Here is a 26,564-nt window from a genome sequence, read left to right as displayed (position 1 = left end):
CATATGGGCGCCTAGCAAACCTCAGAACAGCATTCCGACATCTTAATAAGGAATCATTCAGGACCCTGTACACCGTGTACGTTAGGCCCACATTGGAGTATGCGGCACCAGTTTGGAACCCACACCTAGCCAAGCACGTGAAGAAACTAGAGAAAGTGCAAAGGTTTGCAACAAGACTAGTCCCAGAGCTAAGAGGTATGTCCTACGAGGAGAGGTTAAGGGAAATCAACCTGACGACACTGGAGGACAGGAGAGATAGGGGGGACATGATAACGACATACAAAATACTGAGAGGAATTGACAAGGTGGACAAAGACAGGATGTTCCAGAGATTGGACACAGTAACAAGGGGATACAGTTGGAAGCTGAAGACACAGATGAATCACAGGGATGTTAGGAAGTATTTCTTCAGCCACAGAGTAGTCAGTAAGTGGAATAGTTTGGGAAGCGATGTAGTGGAGGCAGGATCCATACATAGCTTTAAGCAGAGGTATGATAAAGCTCACGGCTCAGGGAGAGTGACCTAGTAGCGATCAGTGAAGAGGCGGGGCCAGGAGCTCGGACTCGACCCCCGCAACCTCAACTAGGTGAGTACAACTAGGTGAGTACACACACACACACACACACACACACAGGGGCCAGGAGCTCGGACTCGACCCCCGCAACCTCAACTAGGTGAGTACACACACACACACAGTATTTATTCAGTCATAGGGTTGTCAGAAAGTGGAATAGTCTGGAGAGCGATGTAGGGGAGGCAGGAGCCATACATAGCTTTACGAAGAGGTACAACAAAGCTCATGGAGCAGGGAGAGAGAGGACCTAGTAGCGACCAGCGAAGAGGAAGGGCCAGGAACTGTGAATCGATCCTTGCAACCACAATTAGGTGAGTACACACACACACACTCACACTCACCAGGAGCTGTGAATCGACCCCTGCGACCACAAATTGGTGAGTACATACACACACACACACCGACCTGACGACACTGGTGGATTAGGAGAGAGGGGGGGGATGATATGATAACGACATATAAAATACTGAGAGGAATTGACAAGGTGGACAGAGACAGGATGTTCCAGAGATGGGACACAGCACCAAGGAGTCACAATTGGAAGCTGAAGATTCAGATGAGTCACAAGGATGTTAGCCATAGAGTTGTCAGGAAGTGGAATAGTCTGAAAAGTGATTTAGTGGAGGAAGGATTCATATGTAGCTTTAAGAAGAGGTATGATAAAGCTCATGAAGCAGGGAGAGTGACCTAGTAGTGACCAGTGAAGAGGCGGGGCCAGGAGCTGTGAATCGCCCCAGCAACCACAATTAGGCGAGTACACACATGCACGCACGCACGCACGCACGCACGCACGCACGCACGCACACACACACACACACACACACACACACACACACACACACACACACACACACACACACACACACGCACGCACGCCCGGGCAGGGCGAGACGTATGGGCAAGTCTCCTTACACCCGTTGCCTCTGTTCACCTAGCAGTAAATAGGTACCTGGGTGTTAGTCGACTGTTGTGGGTCGCATCCTGGGGGGATGGTCAATGCTACGATACCCGAGAGACTCGAACTCCCTCAACTGACCTAATTGCTCTCACTCAGTGAGTGAGAACCAGTGAAGAAAACTGAGAAATCAGTACCAATGTAACAGTGCCGCAAGGCACACCAGACAAAACTGCCGCAAGGCGACGAACAGATGCCGAAAGGCACACGTAGAGATGAGCGAAGTGGCCTAAAAAAGCCTAGGTGAGTACATACACACACACACTGAACAGGCGGGGCCAGGAGCTGAGTCTCGACCCCTGCAATCACAATTAGGTGAGTACACACGCATGCACGCATGTACGCACGCACGCGTAAGCGAAACTTCGTGCTAATAAAGATGTTCAGCCAGGTCATAATTTAACTTATCTAGACACTGCCTTGTTGATAGTTCCGGGCCTCATCACCCCCAGCAACGTGAACTTAGGCAAAACCTCCTGCTTGATCCAGTGCTCGAAAAAAGTAATGATTTGAGTTGGGGTAAAATGATATGCCTTATCTTGTTAAATGTAGTAACTCTTATTCTTAATTCAGTAAAAACTTTGAATGAAATTAATTTATTTATGTATGTAAATGAGAGAAAGATAATGGGGGGAGGGGGGAAGATCACTGACCCCAAGAAAACGTATACGCCAACGGCTGGATCTTCGTCAAAACATCTGTTATAAAGTAATCAGAATTTGCCTTGTGCTTTTTCCACGTACCACTATGTGTATAGTCCAAACTTTGACACAGTTGTCCAAATATTAACCATGGTAAGACTACCAGTTATCATTATGAAGCAGAAATGAGCTATCAGCGTGCTAGAGGTAAGGAGTAGCACCAATTATAGTACCAACACCATCACCTTCCACCACTCTGGTCAACTAAAAAAACTGGAACAGTAAATATCACAAGCGGGTGACAACGCCCTGAGCCACGCCTCCTCCGTGTTAACCCAGGTGAGAAGTCGCTAATTAGTCACAGGTGGGCGAGGCAAACATGTTACACACGCAAGCCATTTGTTACATGTAGCTAGCCACGAATATATATCTGTATTCTCCTGGTGGCGTCAACACTATCATCAGCTGGACACTGTGACGTCATCTATCACTGTGGTAGCTGCTGCTGCTGACTGAATGACGTCATAGATAGCTTGGTTAATTTCTTAAATTGAAAGCCTATCGCCTGCATATTTCTCATTATGGCTACAATTAAGCTATACATACACTAACATCAAGAATATTTTAATCCATAAAACAGGAATAAAAATAAACTTAGAGTACATTCACAGAGATGTACCTCTGCGTGTATATACACAGATCAACGCCTCTCAGTGTGTATATATATGCAGATCCACACACCAGTATAAGTATGTATGTATGTATGTATGCATGTATGTCTGTATGTATATATATATATATATATATATATATATATATATATATATATACATATCTTATATATTTATATATATCAACAAGTCGGCCGTCTCCCACCGAGGCAGGGTGACCCAAAAAAGAAAGAAAATCCCCAAAAAGAAAATACTTTCATCATCATTCAACACTTTCACCACACTCACACATTATCACTGTTTTTGCAGAGGTGTTCAGAATACAACAGTTTAGAAGCATACACATATAAAGATACACAACATATCCTTCCAAACTGCCAATATCCCGAACCCCTCCTTTAAAGTGCAGGCATTGTACTCCCCATTTCCAGGACTCAAGTCCGACTATATGAAAATAACCGGTTTCCCTGAATCCCTTCACTAAATATTACCCTGCTCACACTCCAACAGATCGTCAGGTCCCAAGTGTGTGAGAGTCGTGCCTAATAAGCCGAACTTCCTTAAAAATTAGACTTTTCCAAGAAATTCTTTTACAGAATGGTAGATAATTTTTTTCATTGACAATGATATAAAATGTTTTATTTTTGTACCAAACCTAACTTAAAAACCTCAACTAACCTAACACATAGGACAGGTGTTTTACGCGCACTCGCACATTTCCGTGCATTTACGTAGACATATACACCTCTTAATGCATATGTACACAGATGTACGCATCTACGTTTATATACGCAAATCTGAGCCTCTCAGCGTGTACACATTGATCTATTTCTCTCAGTGTATATACACAGCTCGATATTTCTAAGTGTATATACACGGATCAACACTTCGTAGTATATATACCCCGTGATGTAAACAATTGGTTCAATTATATAATTAAAACTAGGTGTGATTTGGTGTTTAATGTGATGACGTCACACTCGCCGGATACTTCAAGAAGTTAAAATTGTGTTCTGTAAACTGATAATCTTTATCAGCTGATAACAACACCTCAACTACAATTATATACAGATAAAATAAATGTAAATTTGGTGAAAAACACGAAGGTTTACCTTCACAGTCTACCGGAGACACAGGTACATACATTGATTAACACGAGACAAAACATACTCATATACATTAAAAACAAAAATGTATATAGACAAACAGAGATATTATGAGTTAACATATTAATGAGTAAACCTTGCCTATTCGGCAAGGGTGTTCTTTGCCGAATTAGAAGAATGATTTTTTTCTTTTGCCATAAATCAGCGGAAATCAATGTGAATATACGTAAAAAATATATATCGTTGATTTAAAGCAATATAAATAAATTTAAATTAACCTATGCTATACATAGCAGAATTTAGCTAAAAAAAATTACCCTAAGTTAGGTTAGGTGAGGTTTCTAAGTTATGTTTGGTCCTAAAATAAAACATTTTATATCATTGTCAATAAAAAAAATATCTATCAATGTGTAAAAAAAAATTGGGTAAAAGACCAATTTTTAGAGTTCCTCCTATTCGGCAAGTTCGGTTTATTAGGCACGACACACACACACACACACACACACACACACACACATATATATATATAGTTCCTTGATAATGTGAGTAGTCACGAAAGCGCTTGGAATTTCTCTATTCTTTCAGAGTGGTTGTTTTGCATATATATATATATATATATATATATATATATATATATATATATATATATAAAATGTAAAATCAGCAATCAATTTGAATGAGACATTAAGGATTGTAACTTTAGAGCTCATTGCTCGCTGGTGTTTTCTTTGTATGGCAGTGAGAGCTAATGTTGGTGGTGAAGGAGATAAGTGTGAGTGTGGGTACGGAAATGGGTGTGAATGTGGGTGGAAGATGGGCGTGAATGTGCAAAATTGTATGGTTAATCCATTTTTTTTAGCCCGCTTGAATTCTGTGCTTTTATCTTGAGGGATCCTACACTGACGATAACAATGAAATGAGCGAGATACTGAAACTGCAGTATGACTCAGTGTTCAGCGAGCCACTAACCAGTTTAAAGATAGATGATCCAAACATTTTTTTCATGAATTAGCCTCAAAACCCTGCCAATGTAGGCCAGATTTATGACATAACTTTAACTCCACTAGACTTTGAGAAAGCCATCGACGACACGCCCATGCACTCAGCCCCAGGCCCAGACTAGTGGAACTCGGTGTTCATTAAAAACTGCAAGAAACCCCTCTCACGGGCCCTAAGTATGCTATGGAGAAGGAGCTTAGACACAGGCGAGATTCCACAGTCACTAAAAACAACAGATATAGCCCAACTCCACAAAGGTGGCAGCAAAGCAGTAGCTAAGAACTATAGACCAATAGCTTTAACGTCCCACATCATAAAAATCTTTGAAAGAGTTCTAAGAAGCAGGATAGCAAACCACCTGGACTCCCAAAAATTGCACAACCCAGGGCAACATGATTTCAGAGCAGGTCGCTCCCGCGTTTCGCAACTGCTTGACCACTATGATATGGTCCTAGATGCACTGGAAAACAAACAGAATGCGGATGTAGTATACACAGACTTTGCAAAAGCCTTTGACAAGTGCGACCATGGTGTAATAGCACACAAAATGCGTGCTAAAGGGATAACCGGCAACGTAGGCAGATGGATCTTCAACTTTCTAACCAATCGCACACAAAGAGTAGTGGTAAACGGAGCTAAATCAGATGCTGCCATAGTGAAGAGCTCTGTCCCACAAGGCACAGTACTCGCACCTATCCTGTTCCTTATTCTCATATCAGACATAGAGATGTAAACCACAGCACTGTATCATCTTTTGCAGACGATACTAGGATCTGCATGAGTGTCATCCATTGAGGACACGGCAAAGCTCCAAGAAGATATAAACCAAGTTTTCCAATGGGCAACAGAGAACAATATGATGTTCAATGAAGACAAATTCCAACTACTCCGTTATGGAAAACTGGAGGAAATAATAACTAGAACTGAGTATACTACAAACTCCAATCACACAATAGAGAGGAAAAGTAATGTGAAGGATCTGGGTGTGGTAATGTCCGAAGACCTCACCTTCAAGGACCACAACAATGCCACTATCACATCTGCTAGGAAACTGATAGGATGGATAATGAGAACATTCAAAACAAGAGATGCTAAGCCAATGATAATCCTTTTTAAATCACTTATTCTTTCTAGGCTGGAAAACTGCTGTACATTAACATCCCCATTCAAGGCAGGTGAAATTGCAGAGCTAGATAATGTACAGAGAACCTTTACTGCACGTATATTTTCCATCAAACACCTTAACTACTGGGAGCGCCTGGAAGCAATTGACTTGTACTCACTAGAGCGCAGGCGAGAGAGTTATACCATAATCTACACCTGGAAGATTCTGGAGAGACTGGTCCCTAATATGCACACAGCAATCACTCCATACGAAAGCAAAAGACTTGGAAGGCGATGCAACATACCCCCAGTGAAAAGTAGGGGCGTCACTGGTACACTAAGAGAAAACACAATAAGTGTCCGGGGCCCAAGACTGTTCAACAGCCTCCCACCAGCAATAAGGGGCATTACGGGAAGACCCCTGGTTGTCTTCAAGAGGGAGCTGGACAGATACCTAAAGACGGTGCCGGATCAGCCGGGCTGTGGTTCGTACGTTGGATTGCGTGCGGCCAGCAGTAACAGCCTCGTTGATCAGGCCCTGATCCACCGGGAGGCCTGGTCGTGGACCGGGCCGCGGGGGCGGTGATCCCCGGAATGCCCTCCAGGTAGAACATAAGCTGTGTAACCTTCGACACTCGCCTAGACCCTTTCTCATCAGTAATTATGTGCTTGTTAGCATGTATGAGCGCAATGCCTGTGCGTGATCCGCGGCGCTCTTACCTTGGATTAAGGTCAAATGTCGCAGCAAAGAAGCTGTGACAAACAGGAAGAGCAGTGACGCCTGAGGGAGCAGTTGTTTCCCTGCGTCGTCGAAAACACACTCAGAGTAGCCATCTGCAGCTGTCGGAAGGGAAGTGCTCCATCACATTGGGTTACGGCTAAGACTTGAGGGAAAAAGAAAGATAAAATGCTTTCCATGAAGCAGTGTCGGTTCGGTGTAGCTCTCATGAAAAATATTATCTGGAAAATAGAAAGCCCATGTCATGTTGCGGTGAGGGAGTGGCGGTGGGTGTTGCGCTCAGAAGTCTTCTTGTTTTCAGAAGTAATGTAATCTTTACAATTGTGTTATACTGTATAGCGAATCAGTGAGAAGCCACAGAATGACATGGAAGAATAGTGAACGAGTGTGAAGGAATGTTGTATTAGGACGCACATGTAAGATCTTTAAATCCGTTTAAAAGTTTAGAATTAGATGGTCGACTAATAAAAACTAGAAATTTCATATGATTCATAACATATCGAAATGGCTTCTAGTGTTCACTTCTAATTTCAATACCGTCGAATGCGAAAATCATGCAATAAAGTCTTTCGTATGTGGTTATAACTTGTTATCTTTCAATTACAATACAGCAGGAGTCATGCAAGATATTAAGCCAATGGTTTGCGACAGCATAACTTCCAGAATATATCATTCACTTTGTTGCACAAAGAATCTGTCTTAATATCCATTGCGTAAAAATTTTGAGAGATTCTGCAACAGAGAAACTACACATAACAGCCTAATGGATTACACTGAATGTATCAGCTCCTCACACTCATTAACTTCTCCAGCCATACAAAATGTCTCTTGACATGTGCTGAGTATACGGCCGTCCTTATTCTGGATTAAAAGATTTAACAAAATGTAACAGGGGTAAAATGTTTTCTGGCGTTAAGAATTTTTTATCGTTAAAGGGTCGTCCACTGGAGCTCTGCAAAAATATCCATTAACAAGTGGTAAACTACTGTTTCTATTAGAAGAAAGAGTAGCCACTAACTTGATGCTTACACTTAAAACGAAGAATAACAAACGTGGTGGAGCCCCCCTTCCCCACAAGTTAGTGGGTAATGAAGAGTCTCTGCGGCAGCACCACTGTTGTTGTGACAACGCCACCTCCACACTGACATTAGTGGACATTATGAGACATGACTCACTGCTGACACAGCCTCCGTCCTCGCCTTAGGTCATCACAGCTCGCTCGTCTTGCCAATCCTTCTGGTAGGATTATAATCGCCTGAGATCATTTCCCATTCACATTTGACCAATAAAATGAATATTTGCATTGTTTTATTAAGTTTAAATTTACAGCTCTTAATAAAAATGAATGTTCAAATGAGCCCTAAATTATATAAGAGCGATGCTAGTTATCAGGTTAAGTTTATTAGGTTGAAGGCCTATTGCTGCAAAAACGTACACTGATTCCAAAAATACTCTGATCAGTAAATTAGTAATAAAAGTGAACTCTATGTATACAGAGATATATACTTCTCAGTGCATGGTGGTATTGACGTTAGTCATAAGATGACTAACTCAGTAGAATCATTCCACCATGTATAAAAAATCACATCATAAGATGTGACGATAGGTCCTCTATTACACTTAAGAATCACGGAATCGGAAAGCAGCAGCGTAACAACTTAAAGGAGCTTGCTCGAACAGACTGAGAAGCAATGCGGGGACAAAGCGCAGCAACCATAACAATGTTTACCAACCTCAGGGAAGCTTTAGCAGCCCCCCAGTGTGTGTGTCGGTGTTACAAGTCGCCCGTAATGGGTCAGGTCGGTGGGGGGTATGGGGAGGGGGAAAAGGCTCATGTTTCCCCTTGATGCCCCCATCATTACCTCTCTCAGATTCCTACCCCCTTCCCCCCTTTCATACCAAATCTGCCCACCCCTTCTGCCGCATCCTACTGACACATCGAAAGCAAAATACTTAACATTTGTCAATTTGCCTGAGACATCACATGTCTCAGGCACGGAGGAATTATACGGAGTTACAGCTGTGACGAGCAATCAACATACTGATTAAAAACAGTCTTAGATGCGCAGAGATAATGTAGGCATAGAGCAGCTTGTACAAAGGTTTCAGTCCCATCCACCATTTCCAAAGCAGAAGGTACTAACGTTTATTGCAACGGGTGTAACTGGAGATCAACGAAACTGCGACAGCACTTATGTACCCGGCATGCAAATCAATGGAGACAATTATTAGCAGTAAATCTCAGGAAGTAAGGTTAAAACGCAAGTTAGTTTAATATGTTTATTATGCACCCCATACCCATCCTGTGGGCGGTAGTCAAAAGATTACAGAGGTACATAATTGGTCCAGGGACTGGACTTCAAAGTTTTGATAGCTGAGCAAGTTACAGAGGTAATGAACTCACAATTTACAAAGGTAATGAACTCACAATTTACAAAGGTAATGAACTCACAATTTACAAAGGTAATGAACTCCAGGTAGGTCTGGTTACAATCATGACAAGTTACAAAGGTATTTACAGATTACAGAGGTACGTAATGGGTCCAGGGACTAGGCCCCCAAAGTTTTGATAGCTGAACTAGGTACAAAGGTAATGAACTCACAAGTTACAAAGGTAATGAATTCTGTAAGAATGGTTACTTACGTTTATACATGGCTACAATCATGAACAAATTATAGTGTAATGAGCAATTCACACTTCCACACCCGGTCACAACTGTAATGAGTTATTGGTGCAAATATTGATTGTTGAGTCACACACACATACACACACACACACACACACACACACACACACACACACACACACACACACACACACACACACACACACACACACACACACACACATGGAGAGCCAGGATGTTGGACGTGGTGCTGGAAAACCTCATGCACCAACATGTTAAGGACACTACCAGAGTGAGAGGGGAGGATGACCCAGCAAGTTTGGACCTTGTGTTCACCCTGGGCAGCTCAGACATTGAGGACATCAAGTATGAGAGTCCCCTAGGAGCTAGCGACCACGTGGTTCTGTGCTTTGAATACATAGTAGAGCTGCAAGTGGAGAGAATAACAGGAGTTGAATGGGAAAAGCCTGACTATAAAAGAGGGGACTACATAAGGTTGAAGAACTTCCTGCGGGAGGTCCAGTGGGACAGAGAACTGGCAGGAAAGCCAGTAAATGAAATGATGGAATATGTAACAACAAAATGCAAGGAGGCAGTTTAAAGGTTTATTCCCAAGGGCAACAGTAACAATGGGAAGACCAGAACGAGCCCCTGGTTTACCCGACGGTGTAAGGAGGCAAAAACAAAGTGCAATAGAGAATGGAAAAAGTACAGAAGGCAGAGAACACACGAAAATAGGGAGATCAGTCGCAGAGCCAGGAATGAGTATGCACAGGTAAGGAGGGAGGCCCAGCGACAGTATGAAAATGACATAGCATCGAGAATCAAGACTGACCCGAAACTGTTGTATAGCCACATCAGAAGGAAGACAGTCAAAGACCAGGTGATCAGATTAAGGACAGAAGGTGAAGAACTCACAAGAAATGATCAGGAGGTATGTGAGGAGCTGAACAGGAGATTTAAGGAAGTGTTTACAGTAGAGACAGGAAGGGCTGTGGGAAGACAGCACAGAAGGGAACATCAAGAGGGAATATACCAACAAGTGTTGGATGACATACGAACAACTGAGGAGGAGGTGAAGAAGCTCCTAAGTGACCTTGACACCTCAAAGGCGATGGGACCGGACATCTCCCCATGGGTCCTTAGAGAAGGAGCAGAGATGCTGTGTGTGCCTCTAACCACAATCTTCAACACATCCCTTGAAACTGGGCAACTACCTGAGAAATGGAAGACAGCTAATGTAGTCCCCATATTTAAGAAAGGAAACAGAAACGAGGCACTAAACTACAGACCTGTGTCTCTGACATGTATTGTGTGCAAAGTCATGGAGAAGATTATCAGGAGGAGAGTGGTAGAACACCTGGAAAGGAACAAGGTTATAAATGAAAACCGGCATGGGTTCATGGAAGGTAAATCTTGTATCACAAACCTCCTGGAGTTTTATGACTAGGTAACAGAAGTAAGACACGAGAGAGAGGGGTGGGTAGATTGCGTTTTCCTAGACTGCAGGAAGGCCTTTGACACAGTTTCCCACAAGAGATTAGTGCAGAAGCTGGAGGATCAGGCTCATGTAAAAGGGAGGGCACTGCAATGGATCAGGGAATACCTGATAGGGAGGCAGCAACGAGTCATGGTACGTGAAGAGGTATCAGAGTGGGCGCCTGTTACGAGCGGGGTCCCACATGGGTCAGTTCTAGGACCATTGCTATTTTTGATATATGTGAACGACATGATGGAAGGAATAGACTCTGAAGTGTCCCTGTTCGCAGATGATGTGAAGTTGATGAGAAGAATTAAATCGGATGAGGATGAGGCAGGACTGCAGAGACCTGGACAGGCTGGACATGTGGTCCAGTAACTGGCTTCTCGAATTCAATCCAGCCAAATGCAAAGTCATGAAGATTGGGGAGGGGCAAAGAAGACCGCAGACAGAGTATAGGCTAGGTGGACAAAGACTACAGACCTCACTCAGGGAGAAAGACCTTGGGGTGACCATAACACCGAGCACATCACCGGAGGCACACATCAACCAAATAACTGCTGCAGCATACGGGCGCCTGGCAAACCTGAGAATAGCGTTCCGATACCTTAATAAGGAATAGTTCAAGACACTGTACACTGTGTATGTTAGGCCCATACTGGAGTATGCAGCACCAGTCTGGAACCCACACCTGGTCAAGCACGTCAAGAAGTTAGAGAAAGTACAAAGGTTTGCAACAAGGCTAGTCCCAGAGCTCAAGGGAATGTCGTACGAGGAAAGGTTAAGGGAAATCGGACTGACGACACTGGAGGACAGAAGGGTCAGGGGAGATATGATAACGACATACAAGATACTGCGGGGAATAGACAAGGTGGACAGAGATAGAATGTTCCAGAGAGGGGACACAGGGACAAGGGGTCACAACTGGAAGCTGAAGACTCAGACGAGTCACAGGGACGTTAGGAAGTATTTCTTCATAGAGTTGTCAGGAAGTGGAATAGACGCAAGAACAAAGTAATTTCACTTTTCAAAACGCAGTCAGAATTCAAAATTCATGACGCAAACATTCCTGTTGATACCAATTTACTTCTTCATGTTGATACAGATATAATTTACCAGAGGATTATCCGTTGTCTCCAGTGCCGCTGTCTCGTTGATAACATGGGAATGCGGCGGTGTATGCCTCATTTCTCGAGGAGTGGGTAACAAAACCACTTAGTTCGGCCGTAAGAGGTATCCCATGTGAACAGTCATAGGTTAATAATCGATTCCTACCTTTTACGCCCCAAAAATCATGTAGTTGGAAAATTGAAATACGTAAAATTTGCAACCATTATTTCAGCCGTAGCTCGGTTCTCGTGTCACTTATAGTAAAAATGGTAAGGGCCAAAAATATTTATCTTTTAGTGCTCTGTAAGTTTTGTTTAAAACATCTGATCTTCAACTGTACAAGATATATTACACAAAATGGCAAGGATGGCCGTCATTTTCCAAGATGGCGGCCGTAACACAGCATGCACAAGTGTTTATTTCTGATATAATAATAATATCTTAATTTCTACAAGTACGTGTATAAGGTACACAGGCCTAGCTGACATAAATGACATTCTACTATATAGAAAGTCGCTTGTTATGCAAAGCATTTTGGGCAAATTAGGTCAGTTTTGTCCCAGGATGCGACCCACACCAGTCGACTAACACCCAGGTACCCATTTTACTGATTTTTTCAAGGTAAAACCATAGAATGGCTGGACTACAAGTTTACTATAAAATTGAGTTGCGTCGAATTATTCAAATAACACCTGAGCTTTGGGGATGGAAAATTACCCATAATGTATTGTTCCCTATCCCCTCTCGATGAAGCAGTTCCGGAGTCGCTTATGATACCAATACTATGGGCATGCAGGAAGGGTTGCAGGCAGGCTTGCTTAAGATACTCATATTGATGCAGTCACTATCAAGGAATAATATATACAGAATGGTTCTGCTGATCATGTCAAAGAGGATACTTTTGATGACTTTTCATTACATTAATAGTGCACAATACCAACAATTGCTGACCCAACATATGGACATGACCTACTTCCACTAGCGGGCCCCGCCCACATGTAATGCTCTCTTCAACTGTTGTCCCTCTCCTCTGACTCTAGCACAAAACTCTCCGTCCTCATGCCTTTGCTTTAGATGGATCAAGGATAAGGGACCGAACACCTATCAGGTCTAAGCGATTAAACACATTAAAATGACCTCTTCACTTCTTGCACTGTTTACAGTATAATAGTCGTCTTTGTATTACACTGAAAAAGCCTACTGCGAAGGCGAAGCGTCTCTTTAATAAAGATACCCAGGTATTGCACATGTCTTTTATTCATCAACTTATCGGTACTGTATACCATTAATGTAATGATGATCTCTTAATAACTAGTGTTGACAATGGAAACAATGATGCTGATGAAACTTATTGCAGTTATGATGAGTAATTATAGGCGATTTTCCTGTGAATAATTTTTCTTTTAAAACTGACCCTAATGACACAACAAATTTATATGCAACAATAAATACCGAACAAGATGTGAAGAGAATGAATTTTTCATACAAACACTTTATGAAAAAGGCATACAGGAGTACCATAAATAACATAAAAGATAAAAAAAAAAAAAGCGCCAAATACTCTACCTCATGGATAGTGAGAAAAGGACATCAGAAGACGTAAAAAAGATGAAGTTGCGTTGCTATTGGGGAAATATTTTTATTTTCTCGGAAAGCATTAGCCGCATCAAAACTTTACATATATTGACACAAAAGTAACTGTTAACAAGCAAACACGAAAAACCGTGAACAGCCGCCAACTGTTTCAAGATGATGGGAGAAACTCGCCTTAAATCAGTTTAGGAATGCATTCCCAATACATGTAATTCTACCAAATATCCTTTCGTTATGAATTAGTTTAACATTTTTTTTCCTAATTTCCTAATTCTAGTGCAATATCGATCTCGCTTTGTTATATCTTCCCGTATATGTTCACTTTTATATACTGTCTGATAAATGTGAGAGCAATGTACTGCAGCTCAATACTGTCAACTCAGGGTCACCTTACATTTAGTGGTTGTAGCTTAGTGTAAGTGAAGTGGAGTCTGTTTCATGATACCCAGGCTGCTGCCAGGTTAGTAGTACATATATAGTCTTAGGCATATACTGTAGTTTTAAAACGTCGAGAGACTTTTGCAGCACTGAATCTCCATTGTTTACATAATGATGTACGTACGTATTCCTAGATACACAGTAAAATAAAATAAAATTTTCTCTCCCCTCCACTCTTTACTTTTCTCTCCTTTATATATGTAATATACAATTTTTGTTGCACCGTTCTGTGATGATGGAGATATCTGTGTGCGGAATAAGTCATCCTGAAAACTGTAATTCCCACGTAACAGTAACTCCAGCTCAGCTGGAGCGAAAACTTTGAAGCTCCCATAGCTACTGAACTATTAATAGAATATATATACGACGAAATTTTCACCATTTTACTAAAGTCTTCCAGCTTAGGCTGTCAGACTTTATCCTCAAATAAGAAGAGAGGGAGATAAAGCTTACTTTTGCTCTCACTATGTTAGTATCATATAGCAGTAGCGCTACATTGCTAATGTATCCAGTATTGCTAAATATTTTTTTTTCTAACCCATTCTTCTTGTGCTTCATTCGTCCCTTACGCAACTCTTTATTTTCCTCTTGGAGTCCTCCATACTCTTCCCTTAACTCTCTCTCTTATTTTATTTTCCTCCACTCTCCCCTCATTTCCTTAACTCTGTCATTCTTCTTAACATCCTTGGGACGTAAGCCAAATTCAGTTGAATAGACGGGCTGACATTTACTTTTTGCTCTTATTATACAGTACCTGTATCTTAGGTTAGCAAATGAAAGTGAAGAAAAATGGTAATCATAATGACTGACCTCGGGCACTGAACCACAAATCATATTCATGGGGTGGCGCTAACCCATAGGGACCATACAGAGCCTGGGAAAATGGAAGGTAATGAGGTTTGATCCAAGGAATAAAAAAGGTAGTTGCAATTCCTTGGATTACAAAGTTTATGAGGGTATGGAAACCGAAGCGTCGCTGCGTAGCCTCAATCAATAAGATTCAAACTAGAGAGTGGAGGATTTTGATTGGTTTACTTGGTCAAATCCTGTGGTCTGTGGATGGAAGGGAGGGGGAAGAAATGCAGCTGAAGTCTTCTCCTATTTCTAAATTCAGTGTGGTTGACTTAGGCGTTGAGACTCAAGTTGGAGGTAATCAGCTAGTACCCAGGTACTGTCAGAGTTTTGTATTTTCTGGGGCAAGGCTAGAAGCCTATGTAAGCAGGATGGCTTCTTGAGACTGCTACGGTATTTAGGTAGACAATTTTTTCATGTATGAGTAAGATTTAGGATTCATGTTGTCTTAATACTTCAGTTTAGCATTAAGTCGATTTTTGTTCAAGTTGCTCATCCATGCATTACTCTATATCTGATACCTTCAAAAAAGACCGTCACTTACCCAAATGCCCTACCTCAGATAACCATCCTGCTTACGTACCCATCAGCCTTTAACTTCTTCCTATTCAAACTCACCCTTTTTAACTTTGTTTCTCTCAGGTCTGAGACATCCAGCTACCTCTCGTTCGTAACATTAACAATTAGTGTGTTCTTAATAACGTATATCAACACGCTTTTAAGCAACACAGCTTCAAATTAATTTTTCTTTTCCATTACTGCAAATAGAAAAGATGGTAATTAACCCCTTGTTCTCCACATTTCAGTCGCCTTCTACAAGAACAGCTACTGAGAAGGATTCTAGCCAATTTCTCCAGGAGAACGGAAAAGGAAACATTACACATAATCATTAAGAAATATACAGTAAGTAGATGATGAATTAAGCAGAAGCAATAAGATTTACCTTTTACTATAAATATTCATGAAACTGACGGAAGAATCCGGTAATCTAGACATAACGCAAAACCATTTTAACAAGCTTCCATCTGACACTCATCAGATTATATTTCTCTGTTGCTCTCTACTAGTCTACAACATCAATAATCATTATTGAAAATTGTGTGAGCATATGTTATAGGGAAATGTACTAATGACAGAGATAACGAAATAAAGAAAATAGCGAACTTTGATGTGAGGCAGACTGGCAGACTGCATCAGAGCGGAAGCACAAAAATGGAAACGTGAACCTCTTTCTCCAAGAGATGACACCTGTCAGCACTGACTGTAGATGAGTGAGGGGTGACGGTAGGGGAGAGGGGAATGACGGTAGGATAGAGGAGAATGGCGGTAGGGGAGAGGAGGAATAACCCACCGAGGACACAAAAGTGACCGGGGAAGAAGAGGGGAATGTATTATCACAGGAAGGAAGTGCCTAAAGCGAAAAAGAGGGGAGTTAGCCACGGTGATAGTAAGGGAAAAGTGGGCTGAGAGAGAGAGAGAGAGAGAGAGAGAGAGAGAGAGAGAGAGAGAGAGAGAGAGAGAGAGAGAGAGAGAGAGAGAGAGAGAGAGAGAGAGAGAGAGAGAAGCTTAGATATATCAGTCTGGGGAAAACAACACTGCAGGTCTCACTGACTCCCGAGAAAAGACAAATGATGGTCTCTAAACACCATGATGGTAATGTCGGAGCAGTGGTAAGAAAGATGTTGAAACTCGAGAATGAGGTTCATATTCTTGGGGTGAAATTTGATTCCAAACTGAATATGAAGAACCATTCTTAAAATCTTGCAAACAAAACGACCAAGAAGCCTACAGTACTTAGACGTATCTCGCATCAGCTCAACGGTAGAGGCTGCAAGACGGTACGAAACACAAGTGAACTCGCACACTAAGTCAGCTCAAGTGTTCATCAACGACTGCTTGACAGTATAGAAAACAGAGCAAGACTACTACTCATCTCTTGTCTAGTCTCAGCCTGGACAGATGTCACTTCAGCAGAGCTTTCAACACTGGAGGGATATGGGTATACGGTGTTATAAATATCTGGATAGATATACGTGTGTGCACACGAAGTGTTTAGAGGCAGTACATGTGCACGTAATTTGACCAAATGTAGACACCCTAAGAAATGGCTCACAATATGTTAATGCCTAACCCCACCTGAATAAGAAAACTCTTGAAACAGGTCCTAGGTAAAAACCTGGCACTGGACATACATGGAATTCTATTAACGCACTGCATTAATTTTCTAGCACGCCATTGGTTCCTAAATCACTGATCGGGTTATCTGGCAAAAATCTGCGTCAGGAAATATTTTTCTGACGAACAAAACTCTTCCACCAATGAGAACTACGAGTACTAGGAATCCGCGGTAACAATCTACTCCTCTCTCAGACATTACAGAAAATTGTAGATACTTGTTCATGCAGAGGATTACCTTGTGTTACTACTGCAATTTCATCTCGAACATTTTAGAGAACGAGTGTTTGAGAGAATGAAAAAGAAAGAAAAAGTTCTTTTGTAGCGGATATCCAAAGTGAGGCACAAGAGGCAATGTTTGGCTCGCCCTCCCAAATCAAGTGTGTGTGTGTTTACCTGGGGCCTAAGGGACGGTAGCTGATGAGTCTCTTGGGGTATGGTGCTGCTGTACACCAAGGTTCATGCTCCTGTGTGTATGTTGTCAAAGGCACTCGTCGATAGACACTTGGCCTGTTGTGTATGTGGATGGGGGTGTTTGTACTCACATATATGTGGATGCAGGGGTCGAGACTCAGCTCCTGGCCCCCGCCTCTTCACTGACCACTACTAGGTCCTCTCTCTCCCTGCTCCACGAGCTTTATCATACCTCGTCTTAAAGCAATGTATGGTTCCTGCCTTTACTGCATCACTCGCTAGACTATTCCACTTCCTGACAACTCTATGACTGAAAAAATTCTTCCTAACATCCCTTAAACTCATCTGAGTCTTCAATTTCCAATTGTGACCCCTTATTTCTGTGCCCCATCTCTGGAACATCCTGTCTCTGTCCACCTTATCTATTCCACACAGTATTTTGTATGTCGTTATTATGTCTCCCCTAACCCTCCTGTCCTCCAGTATCGTCAGGCCGATTTCCCTCAACCTTTCTTCGTAGGACATTCCCCTTAGCTCTGGAACTATTCTTGACGTGCTTGACCAGGTGTGGGTTCCAAACTGGTGCTGCATACTCCAGTATGGGCCTGACGTACACGGTGTACAGTGTCTTGAACGATTCCTTACTGAGGTATCGGAACGCTATTCTCAGGTCTGCCAGGCGCCCATATGTTGCAGCAGTTATCTGGTTGATGTGTGCTTCCGGAGACGTGCTTGGTGTTATACTCACCTCAAGATCTTTCTCCTTGAGAGAGGTTTCCAGTCTTTGGCCACCAAGCCTATACTCTGTCTGCGGTCTTCTTTGCTCTTCCCCGATCTTCACGACTTTGCATTTGACAGGGTTAAATTCGAGGAGCCAGTTGCTGGACCACGCGTCCAGCCTGTCCAGGTCCCTTCGTAGTCCTGCCTGATCCTCATCTGATTTAATTCTCCTCATTAACTTCACATCTGCGAACAGGGACACTTCTGAGTCTATCCCTTCCATCATGTCATTCACATACACCAAAAATAGCACTGGTCCTAGGACTGACCCGTGTGACCCCACTCGTCACAGGCGCCCACTGTGATACCTCATCACGTACCATGACTCGTTGTTGCCTCCCTGTCAGGTATTCTCTGATCCATTGCAGTGCTCTTCCTGTTATACATGCCTGATTCTCTAGCTTCTGCACTAATCTCTTGTGAGGAACTGTGTCGAAGGCCTTCTTGCAGCCCAAGAAAATGCAGTCAACCCACCCCTCTCTCTCGTGTCTTACTTCTGTTACCTTGTCATAAAACTCCAGAAAGTTTGTGACACAGGATTTGCCTTCCATGAATCTGTGCTGGTTGTCGTTTATAATCTTGCTCCTTTCCAGGAGCTCCATCACTCTCCTCCTGATAATCTTCTCCATGCCTTTGTATACTATACACGTCAGTGACACTGGACTATAATTTAGTGCCTCGTTTCTATCTCCTTTCTTAAAAATGGGGACTACATTTGCCGTCTTCCATACCTCAGCTAGTTTCAAGGGATGTGTTGAAAATTGTGGTCAGTGGCACACACAGCGTCTCTTCTCCCTCTCCAAGGACCCACAGAGAGATGTCGTCTGGTCCCACTGCCTTGATGGCATATTCCTTGTTGGTGCCCCCCTCTATTCTGTCTTACCAGAGTCCTTCCTGTCTCCACTGTAAATACTTTCTTAAATCTCGTGTTGAGCTCCTCACATACTTCTTTATCGTTTCTTGTGAGCTCCCCACCTTCTTTCCTCAGCCTGATTACCTTGTCTTTGACTGTTGTCTTCCTCCTAATGTGGCTATGTAGCAGTTTTGGGTCAGACGTGACTTTCGATGCTATGTTGTTTTCGTATTGTCGTCGGGCCTCCCTCCTTATCTGTGCATACTCGTTTCTGGCTCTTCGACTAATCTTCTCATATTCCTGGGTCCTTTGCCTTCTGTACTTTTTCCATTCTCTAGTGCACTCAGTTTTTGCCTCCCTACACCTTCGGGTAAACCAAGGGCTCATTCTGGTCTTCCCATTATTTCTGTTGCCCTTGGAAACAAACCTTTCCTCTGCCTCCTTGCATTTTGTTGTTACCTAGTCCCTCTATCAGTTCTCTGTCCCACTGAACCTCCTGCAGGAAGTTCCTCATACCTGTGTGGTCTCGTCTTTTATAGTTTGGCTTTTCCCATTCAACTCGTTACCCTCTCCACTTGTAACTCGACTATGTATTCAAAGCTCATAACCATGTGATCACTAGCTCCAATGGGCCTCTCATATGTGATGTCCTCAATGTCTGGGCCGCTCAGGGTGAACACAAGGTCTTGCTGGTTAATCCTCCCCTCTCTGGTAGTGTCCCTAACATGTTGGTGCATCAGGTTTTCCAGTACCACATCCATTATCTTGGCTATCCATGTCTCAGGACCCCCATGTGGCTCCAGGTTTTCCCACTCAATCTCCCTATGGTTGAAATTGCCCATAACTTTTAACTTTGCTCTGCTCGAGTGAGCTCTTTTGGCCACCTCAGGTAGTGTGTCCACCATTGCTCTGTTGCTCTCTTCGTAATCCTCTCTTGGCCTCCTGCAGTTCTGTGGTGGGTTATACATAACTGCAATGACTACCCTATGCTCCCCAGACTGAACTGTACATACTATGTAATCCCTTTCTCCAATCTCATCCATTTCTTCCATTTCCTCAAATTCCCATCGGTTTTTAATAAGCAGTGCAACCCCTTCTCCCCCCCTGCTCCTATCTTTCCTCAGAATCTGACATCTGGGTGGGAAGATTTATTCTGTTATTGCCTCAGTGAGTTTCATTTCTGTGACTATGACGTCTGGGGATGTCTCATTGATTCTTTCATGCCATTCCTCACATTTATTTGTTATTCCATCCATGTTCATATTCCAAACCTTCAACTTCTTTTCTAAAACTGTATTCCAGGGAGAATGGTGGGGATGGGGGAGCAGGAGCCCTGGCCCAGGCCGATGGGGGTTGCAGTTGAGTTGGGGTTTGTGATGAGAGGGGTGGGGGCAGAGTGCCTATGGGAAGTTGCTGTAGGGGTGGGGTTTGTGAAGTAGGGGGTGGGGACAGAGGGAACAGTGTATGGGTTTTGGTTTAGATCATTCCATCAGTTGCACTGGGGTTGTCGTGGTTGGATTCCTTCTGTGGGTGTTTCCAGAGGGTGTATGTGCTCTTCCACCTGGGTTTGGGTTCTCCTGTTCATTGCCTACCGTTCCTCTTTTCGTCTCTGTACTCACCTAATTGTGCTTGCAGGGGTCGAGACTCACTGAATGCTACTAGGTCCTCTCTCTCCCTCTCTTTCAGTATCATCCTTTCTTCTTGTGTTCTGTCTCAATCAGGGTACATTCTCCAGTACTCCGGTTTGTCCCTTAGTCATGCCTTCTCCTGTAGGATCCTGTTTTGGGCTGATTCTGCCTTGAAAATAACTTTGACTGGCAGTTTTTTCCCTCTTATAAACCACCCAATTCTCTGAAAATTTGTCAACTGGCTCTTTTTCTCCTCCTGTTTTCTTGCATCATAGGTTTCCCCTTCAACCTCTTGGAGCCCATAGACAAAAACTGACTTCTCCCTTTCGTCCTCCCACTGTATCTCCCTTTGCATCCCCTGAGGAGATTTAGTTCCTTCCACTGAAGCATTCCTTCATTCTCTTCCCTGGCTGATGCCCCTGTGCCCAGTGGTCTGCTTTTCCTGATCAGCTGTTCCTGGCCACTGCAGTTTTCTGTTAGTCACTGCATATAGCTTAGCTCCCTCATTATCTGTAGTCCCCTCATTTGTTCTTGGCATGCTCCTCGTCTTTTCCCAGGCCTCACGTGGGTCTGATAGGGCTTTCGCATACAGTATAGCTCCTTTGCTACCTAGTCCCCTTGTCTGTGACTGATATAGAAGTTCCTGATGTCATAGCTGTACTTTCCTTTGGTTCTTTAGGCTGTTTTTGACTTTTTAGTTCCTATTCTAAGCTCTGTATCTTAGCTTCTGCAACTGTGGCTGTGTGTGTGTGTGTTAGTCAGGAACCATTTTGTCCTAGGCACATGTCGATTAGACACTAGGCCTATTGTATATGCGTGTGTGTGTGTGTGTGTGTGTGTACTCACCTATTTGTGGTTGCAGGGGTCGATTCATAGCTCCTGGCCCTGCCTCTTCACTGATTGCTACTAGGTCCTCTCTCTCCCTGCTCCATGACCTTTATCATACCTTGCCTTAAAACTATGTATGGTTCCCGCCTCCACTACTTCACTTTCTAGGTTATTCCACGGCTTGACTACTCTATGACTGAAGAAATACTTCCTAACATCCCTTTGATTCATCTGAGTCTTCAACTTCCAATTGTGACCTCTTGTGTCTGTGTCCTATCTCTGGAACATCCCGTCTTTGTCCACCTCGTCTATTCCATGCAGTATTTTATATGTCGTTATCATGTCTCCCTTGACCCTCCTGGCCTCCAGTGTCGTCAGGCCGATTTCCCTCAACCTTTCTTCGTAGGACAATCTCCGTAGCTCTGGGACTAGTCTTGTTGCAAACCTTTGCACTTTCTCTAATTTCTTGACGTGCTTGACTAGGTGTGAATTCCAAACTGGTGCTGCATACTCCAGTATGGGCCTGACGTAAATGGTATACAGAGTCTTGTATGACTCCTTACTGAGGTATTGGAACGCTATCCATAGGTTTGCCAGGCGCCCGTATGCTGCAGCAGTTATCTGACTGATGTGTGCCTCAGGAGATATGCTCGGTGTTATACTCACCCCCAGATCTTTTTCCTTGAGTGAGGTTTGCAGACTTTGGCCATCTAAACTATATTGTGTCTGCAGTCTTCTTTGCCCTTCCCCAATCTTCATGGCTTTGCATTTGGCGGGGTTAAACTCAAGGAGCCAGTTGCTGGACCAGGCTTGTAGCCTGTCCAGGTCTCTTTGTAGTCCTGCCTGATCCTCATCCGATTTGATTCTTCTCATTAACTTCACATCGTCCGCAAACAAGGACACTTCTGAGTCTATCCCTTCCGTTATGTCATTCACAGCACAGGTCCTAGGACTGACCCCTGTGGAACCCCACTTGTCACAGGCGCCCACTTTGACACCTCGTCACGTACCATGACTCGTTGCCTCCCTGTAAGGTATTCTCTTATCCATTGCAGTGCCTTTCCTGTTATGTGTGCCTGATCCTCTAGCTTTTGCAGTAACCTCTTGTGAGGAACTGTGTCGAAGGCCTTCTTGCAGTCCAAAAAAATGCAGTCTATCCACCCCTCTCTCTCTTGTCTTACTTATGTCACCTTGTCATAAAACTCTAATAGGTTTGTGACACAGGATTTTCCCTCCCTGAAACCATGCTGGTTGTCAATTATACACTTGTTTCTTTCCAGGTGCTCCACCACTCTCCTCCTGATGATCTTCTCCATGACCTTGCATACTATACACATTAGTGATACAGGTCTGTAGTTTAGTGCCTCATGTCTGTCTCCCTTTTTAAAAATTGGGACTACATTTGCCATCTTCCATACCTCGGGGAGTTGCCCAGTTTCAAATGATGTGTTGAAGATCTTTGTTAATGGTACACACAATGTCTCTGCTCCCTCTTTAAGGACCCATGGAGAGATGTTGTCTGGTCCCACCGCCTTTGAGGTGTCAAGTTCGCATAGCAGCTTCTTCACCTCCTCCTTGGTTATATGTACCTCATCCAGCACTTGCTGGTGCACCCCCCTGCTCTGATTTCCTGGAGTCCTACTGGTTTCCACTGTAAATACTTCTTTAAATCTTGTGTTGGGCTCCTGACATACCTCCCGGTCGTTTCTTGTGAATTCCCCATCACCCTTCCTCAGTCTGATTACCTGGTCCTTGACTGTTGTTTTCCTCCTGATGTGGCTGTACAACAGCTTCGGGTCAGTCTTGACTTTCGATGCTATGTCATTTTCGTATTGTCGCTGAGCCTCCCTTCTTATCTGTGCATATTCGTTTCTGGCTCTTCGGCTAATCTCTTTATTTTCCTGAGTTCTCTGTCTTCTGTACCTTTTCCATTCTCTAGTACACCTAGTTTTTGCCTCCCTACACCTTTGGGTGAACCAAGGACTCGTTCTGTTCTTCCCATTATTTCTGTTTCCCTTGGGAACAAACCTCTCCTCTGCCTCCTTGCATTTTGTTGCCACATAGTCCATCATTTCTTGTACTGGTTTTCCTGTCAGTTCCCTCTCCCACTGAATGTCTTGAAAGAAGTTCCTCAAGCCTGAGTAATTCCCCCTTTTGTAGTTTGGTTTTTCCCACCCTATTCCTGCTGCTCTCTCCACTTGGAGCTCAACTATGTAGTCAAAGCACAGAACCACATGATCACTAGCTCCCAGGGGCCTTTCATACATGATATCCTCGATGTCAGAACTACTCAAGGTGAATACAAGGTCCAGTCTTGCTGGTTCATCCTCTCCTATCTCTCTGGTAGTGTCTCTAATATGTTGATGCATGAGGTTTTCCAGTACCACATCCATCATCTTGGCTCTCCATGTTTCCGGACCCCCATGGGGCTCCAGGTTTTCCCAGTCAATCTCCTTGTGATTGAAATCACCCATAACTAGTAACTTTGCTCCCCCCATGTGTGCTCTCCTGGCCACCTCGGCTAGTGTGTCGACCATTGCTCTGTTGCTCTCATCGTATTCTTCTCTTGGCCTCCTGCAGTTCTGTGGTGGATTGTACATTACTGCAATTATCACCTTATGTCCCTCAGACTGGATTGTTCCTACTAAGTAGTCCCTTTCGCCCGTGCCATCCATTCCTTCCATTTTCTCAAACCCCCACTGGTTTTTAATGAGCAGTGCAACTCCTCCTCCCCCTCTCCTCCCTCTGTCTTTCCTGAGGATTTGATATCCGGATGGAAAGATTGAATCTGTTATGTGAGTGCTATTATGTCTGGGGATGTCTCCTTGATTCTTTCGTGCCACTCCTCATACTAATTTGTTATTTCATCTGCATTTGTATACCACACCTTCAACTTCTTTTCTAAGATTGTGGTCTGGGAGGTGTATTGGGGTTGGGGAAGTGGGAGACCTGATAAGGAACTATGGGTGGTTGCTGTGGGGGTGGAGTTTGTAATGCAGTGGGTGGGGGCATTGGATGTGGCATGGGTGTTTTGGTTTAGAGTGGTTGCACTGGGGTTGACCTGGTTGGGAGGCTTCTATAGGAAGTTGTGAGGGAGACTGTATTTGATCTTCCTGTGTCTGGGATCTCCTGTCTGTCTTCTCCATCCCCTCTCTTTCCTCCTTTCGCCTTTGTACCATCTCTCTCTGTTTCTGCCTTTCTGCTTGTGTTCTGTCGCGGTCGAGATACATCTTCCTGTATGCCGGCATGTCCCTTAATCGTGCTTTCAACTGCAGGATCCTGTTCCGAGTCGATTCTGCCTTGAAGGTCACTCTCACTGGCCGGGTTCTTTTTTTTACAAACCCCCCTATTCTCCAAAAATTTTCCAGCTGGGTCATGTCGTCTTCTATTGCTTTCATGATGCTTTCAATTGTTTTTTTTTCCCCTTGTTTTCTTGCTTCATATGTTTCCCCTTCAACTTCCTGGAGCCCATACACAAAGACTGACCTCACCCTTTCATTCTCCCACTGCATATCCCTGTGTATCCCCTCATTCAATTTGATTTCCTCCATTGCAGCTTTCCTTTCTTCAGTTTCACTAGCTAATGTACTTGGGCTCAGTGGCCTGTCAATTTCCCTTCTCGGCTTTCCCTGGGCTCTGCTGTGGTCTGTTAGGGCCTCCACATATAGCTTAGCTCTTTCATTTACTACAGTCTCCACTGATTGAGCTTCTACATGCAGTTTTGCTCCTTTCCCTACAGTCCCCTTATTTGTGGCTGAAGTAGCAGTCTCTGTTGTTAATCCCAAAATGTTCTTTAGGCTGTTTCAGATTTTTCAGTTCCTCTTCTAAACTCTGTATCCTGGCTTCTGCTGCTTTGACTTGCACCTCCCACTTCCTGCTTTCCATGTCTATCCTCTCTTCCATTCTCATGCTAAGTTCTTCTAGTTTCTTTTCCCATTCATGTTCCCTTTTTGTGAGCTCTGCTGCCCAATCTTCCTTTGCAGTTTCCTCCTCCTGTCCCTTGGTTTTTCTTGTTGCTCTCTGGCAACCCATTTTTGTTTTATCTTGATTGCCTCAGAGTGGGAAACCTATGTAATTCTGTATGTTAGGTTAGTATTGTGTATGTCAGAGTGTGGGGGGGGAGGTAGAGGAGGAACTGTGGCTATGTGGGAGAGTAGTGGGGAGTGGGAGTGGGAAGGAGAGTGAAGTGGGAGAGGTAGAGGGGGAAGGAGGGAGAGGTGGGGAGGGGGAGTGTGAAAGAGGGAGGGGAGGGAGAAAGAGGGAGGGGAGGGATCAGGTGAAGGAGTGAGATGTCGGTGGGGGAGGGGGGGGAGTGTATGTGTGAGTCTGGCAATGTGTGTGTGTGTGTGTGTGTGTGTTGTGTGTGTGTGTATGTGTGTATGTGTGATGTGTGTGTGTGTGTGTATGTGTGATGTGTGTGTGTGTGTGTGTGTGTGTGGGTGTGTGGGTGTGTGTGGATGTGTGTGGATGTGTGTGGGTGTGTGTGGGTGTGTGGGTGTGCATGCACACACTAGGCTATGCTACTCTTTTGAAGATTATAAAAATTTTTTCACAATCAATTCCTTATTAATATACACTAATATGTACTATATAATATTAATTGTGTACACTTGTGTTTGTGTGTGTGTGTGTTTACTAGCTTGTCGTTCTTTAAAAAAGAGGGGGGGGGTCACGTTAACACTATTTGTTATTGTTCTTGGTTCACCGGTACTCTCCTGGCCCAGATCTTCGCACACTACGCTACTTTACTTTTTGAAGATTATAGGATTATTTTTTCTCATTCAATTCCTTATTAATATATACTAATGTTTATTATAATAATAATTACGGGTGCACACGTGTGTTTGTATGTGCATACTTGTTTACTAGCTTGTCTCTGTCAGAAAAACGGGTGGGGGGGGTTCACTAGGCTACACAACTCTTCTGGAGTTTGCCTGGAGATATTTAGATAATTTACTAAACATTATCAGGGTTACCGCTATCTGTCTCCTGGTAC

At 43.5% G+C, this 26,564-nt stretch overlaps 1 protein-coding gene across 1 annotated transcript in view; it reads left to right on the top strand.

The window, feature by feature from the left end:
- The window catches only part of Zfrp8 (Zinc finger protein RP-8), a 419,773-nt gene that overhangs the window by 102,130 nt on the left and 291,079 nt on the right, over window positions 1–26,564 (top strand). The window contains exon 2 of the mRNA XM_070095399.1: window positions 15,697–15,793. The gene's annotated coding sequence lies outside the window, so the exon portion shown is untranslated. The remainder of the gene's footprint in view (window positions 1–15,696; window positions 15,794–26,564) is intronic.

This window comes from Cherax quadricarinatus, chromosome 50, assembly GCF_038502225.1.
Source record: "Cherax quadricarinatus isolate ZL_2023a chromosome 50, ASM3850222v1, whole genome shotgun sequence".
Classification (NCBI taxonomy): domain Eukaryota; kingdom Metazoa; phylum Arthropoda; class Malacostraca; order Decapoda; family Parastacidae; genus Cherax; species Cherax quadricarinatus.
This window is presented reverse-complemented; position numbering and strand designations above follow the sequence as displayed.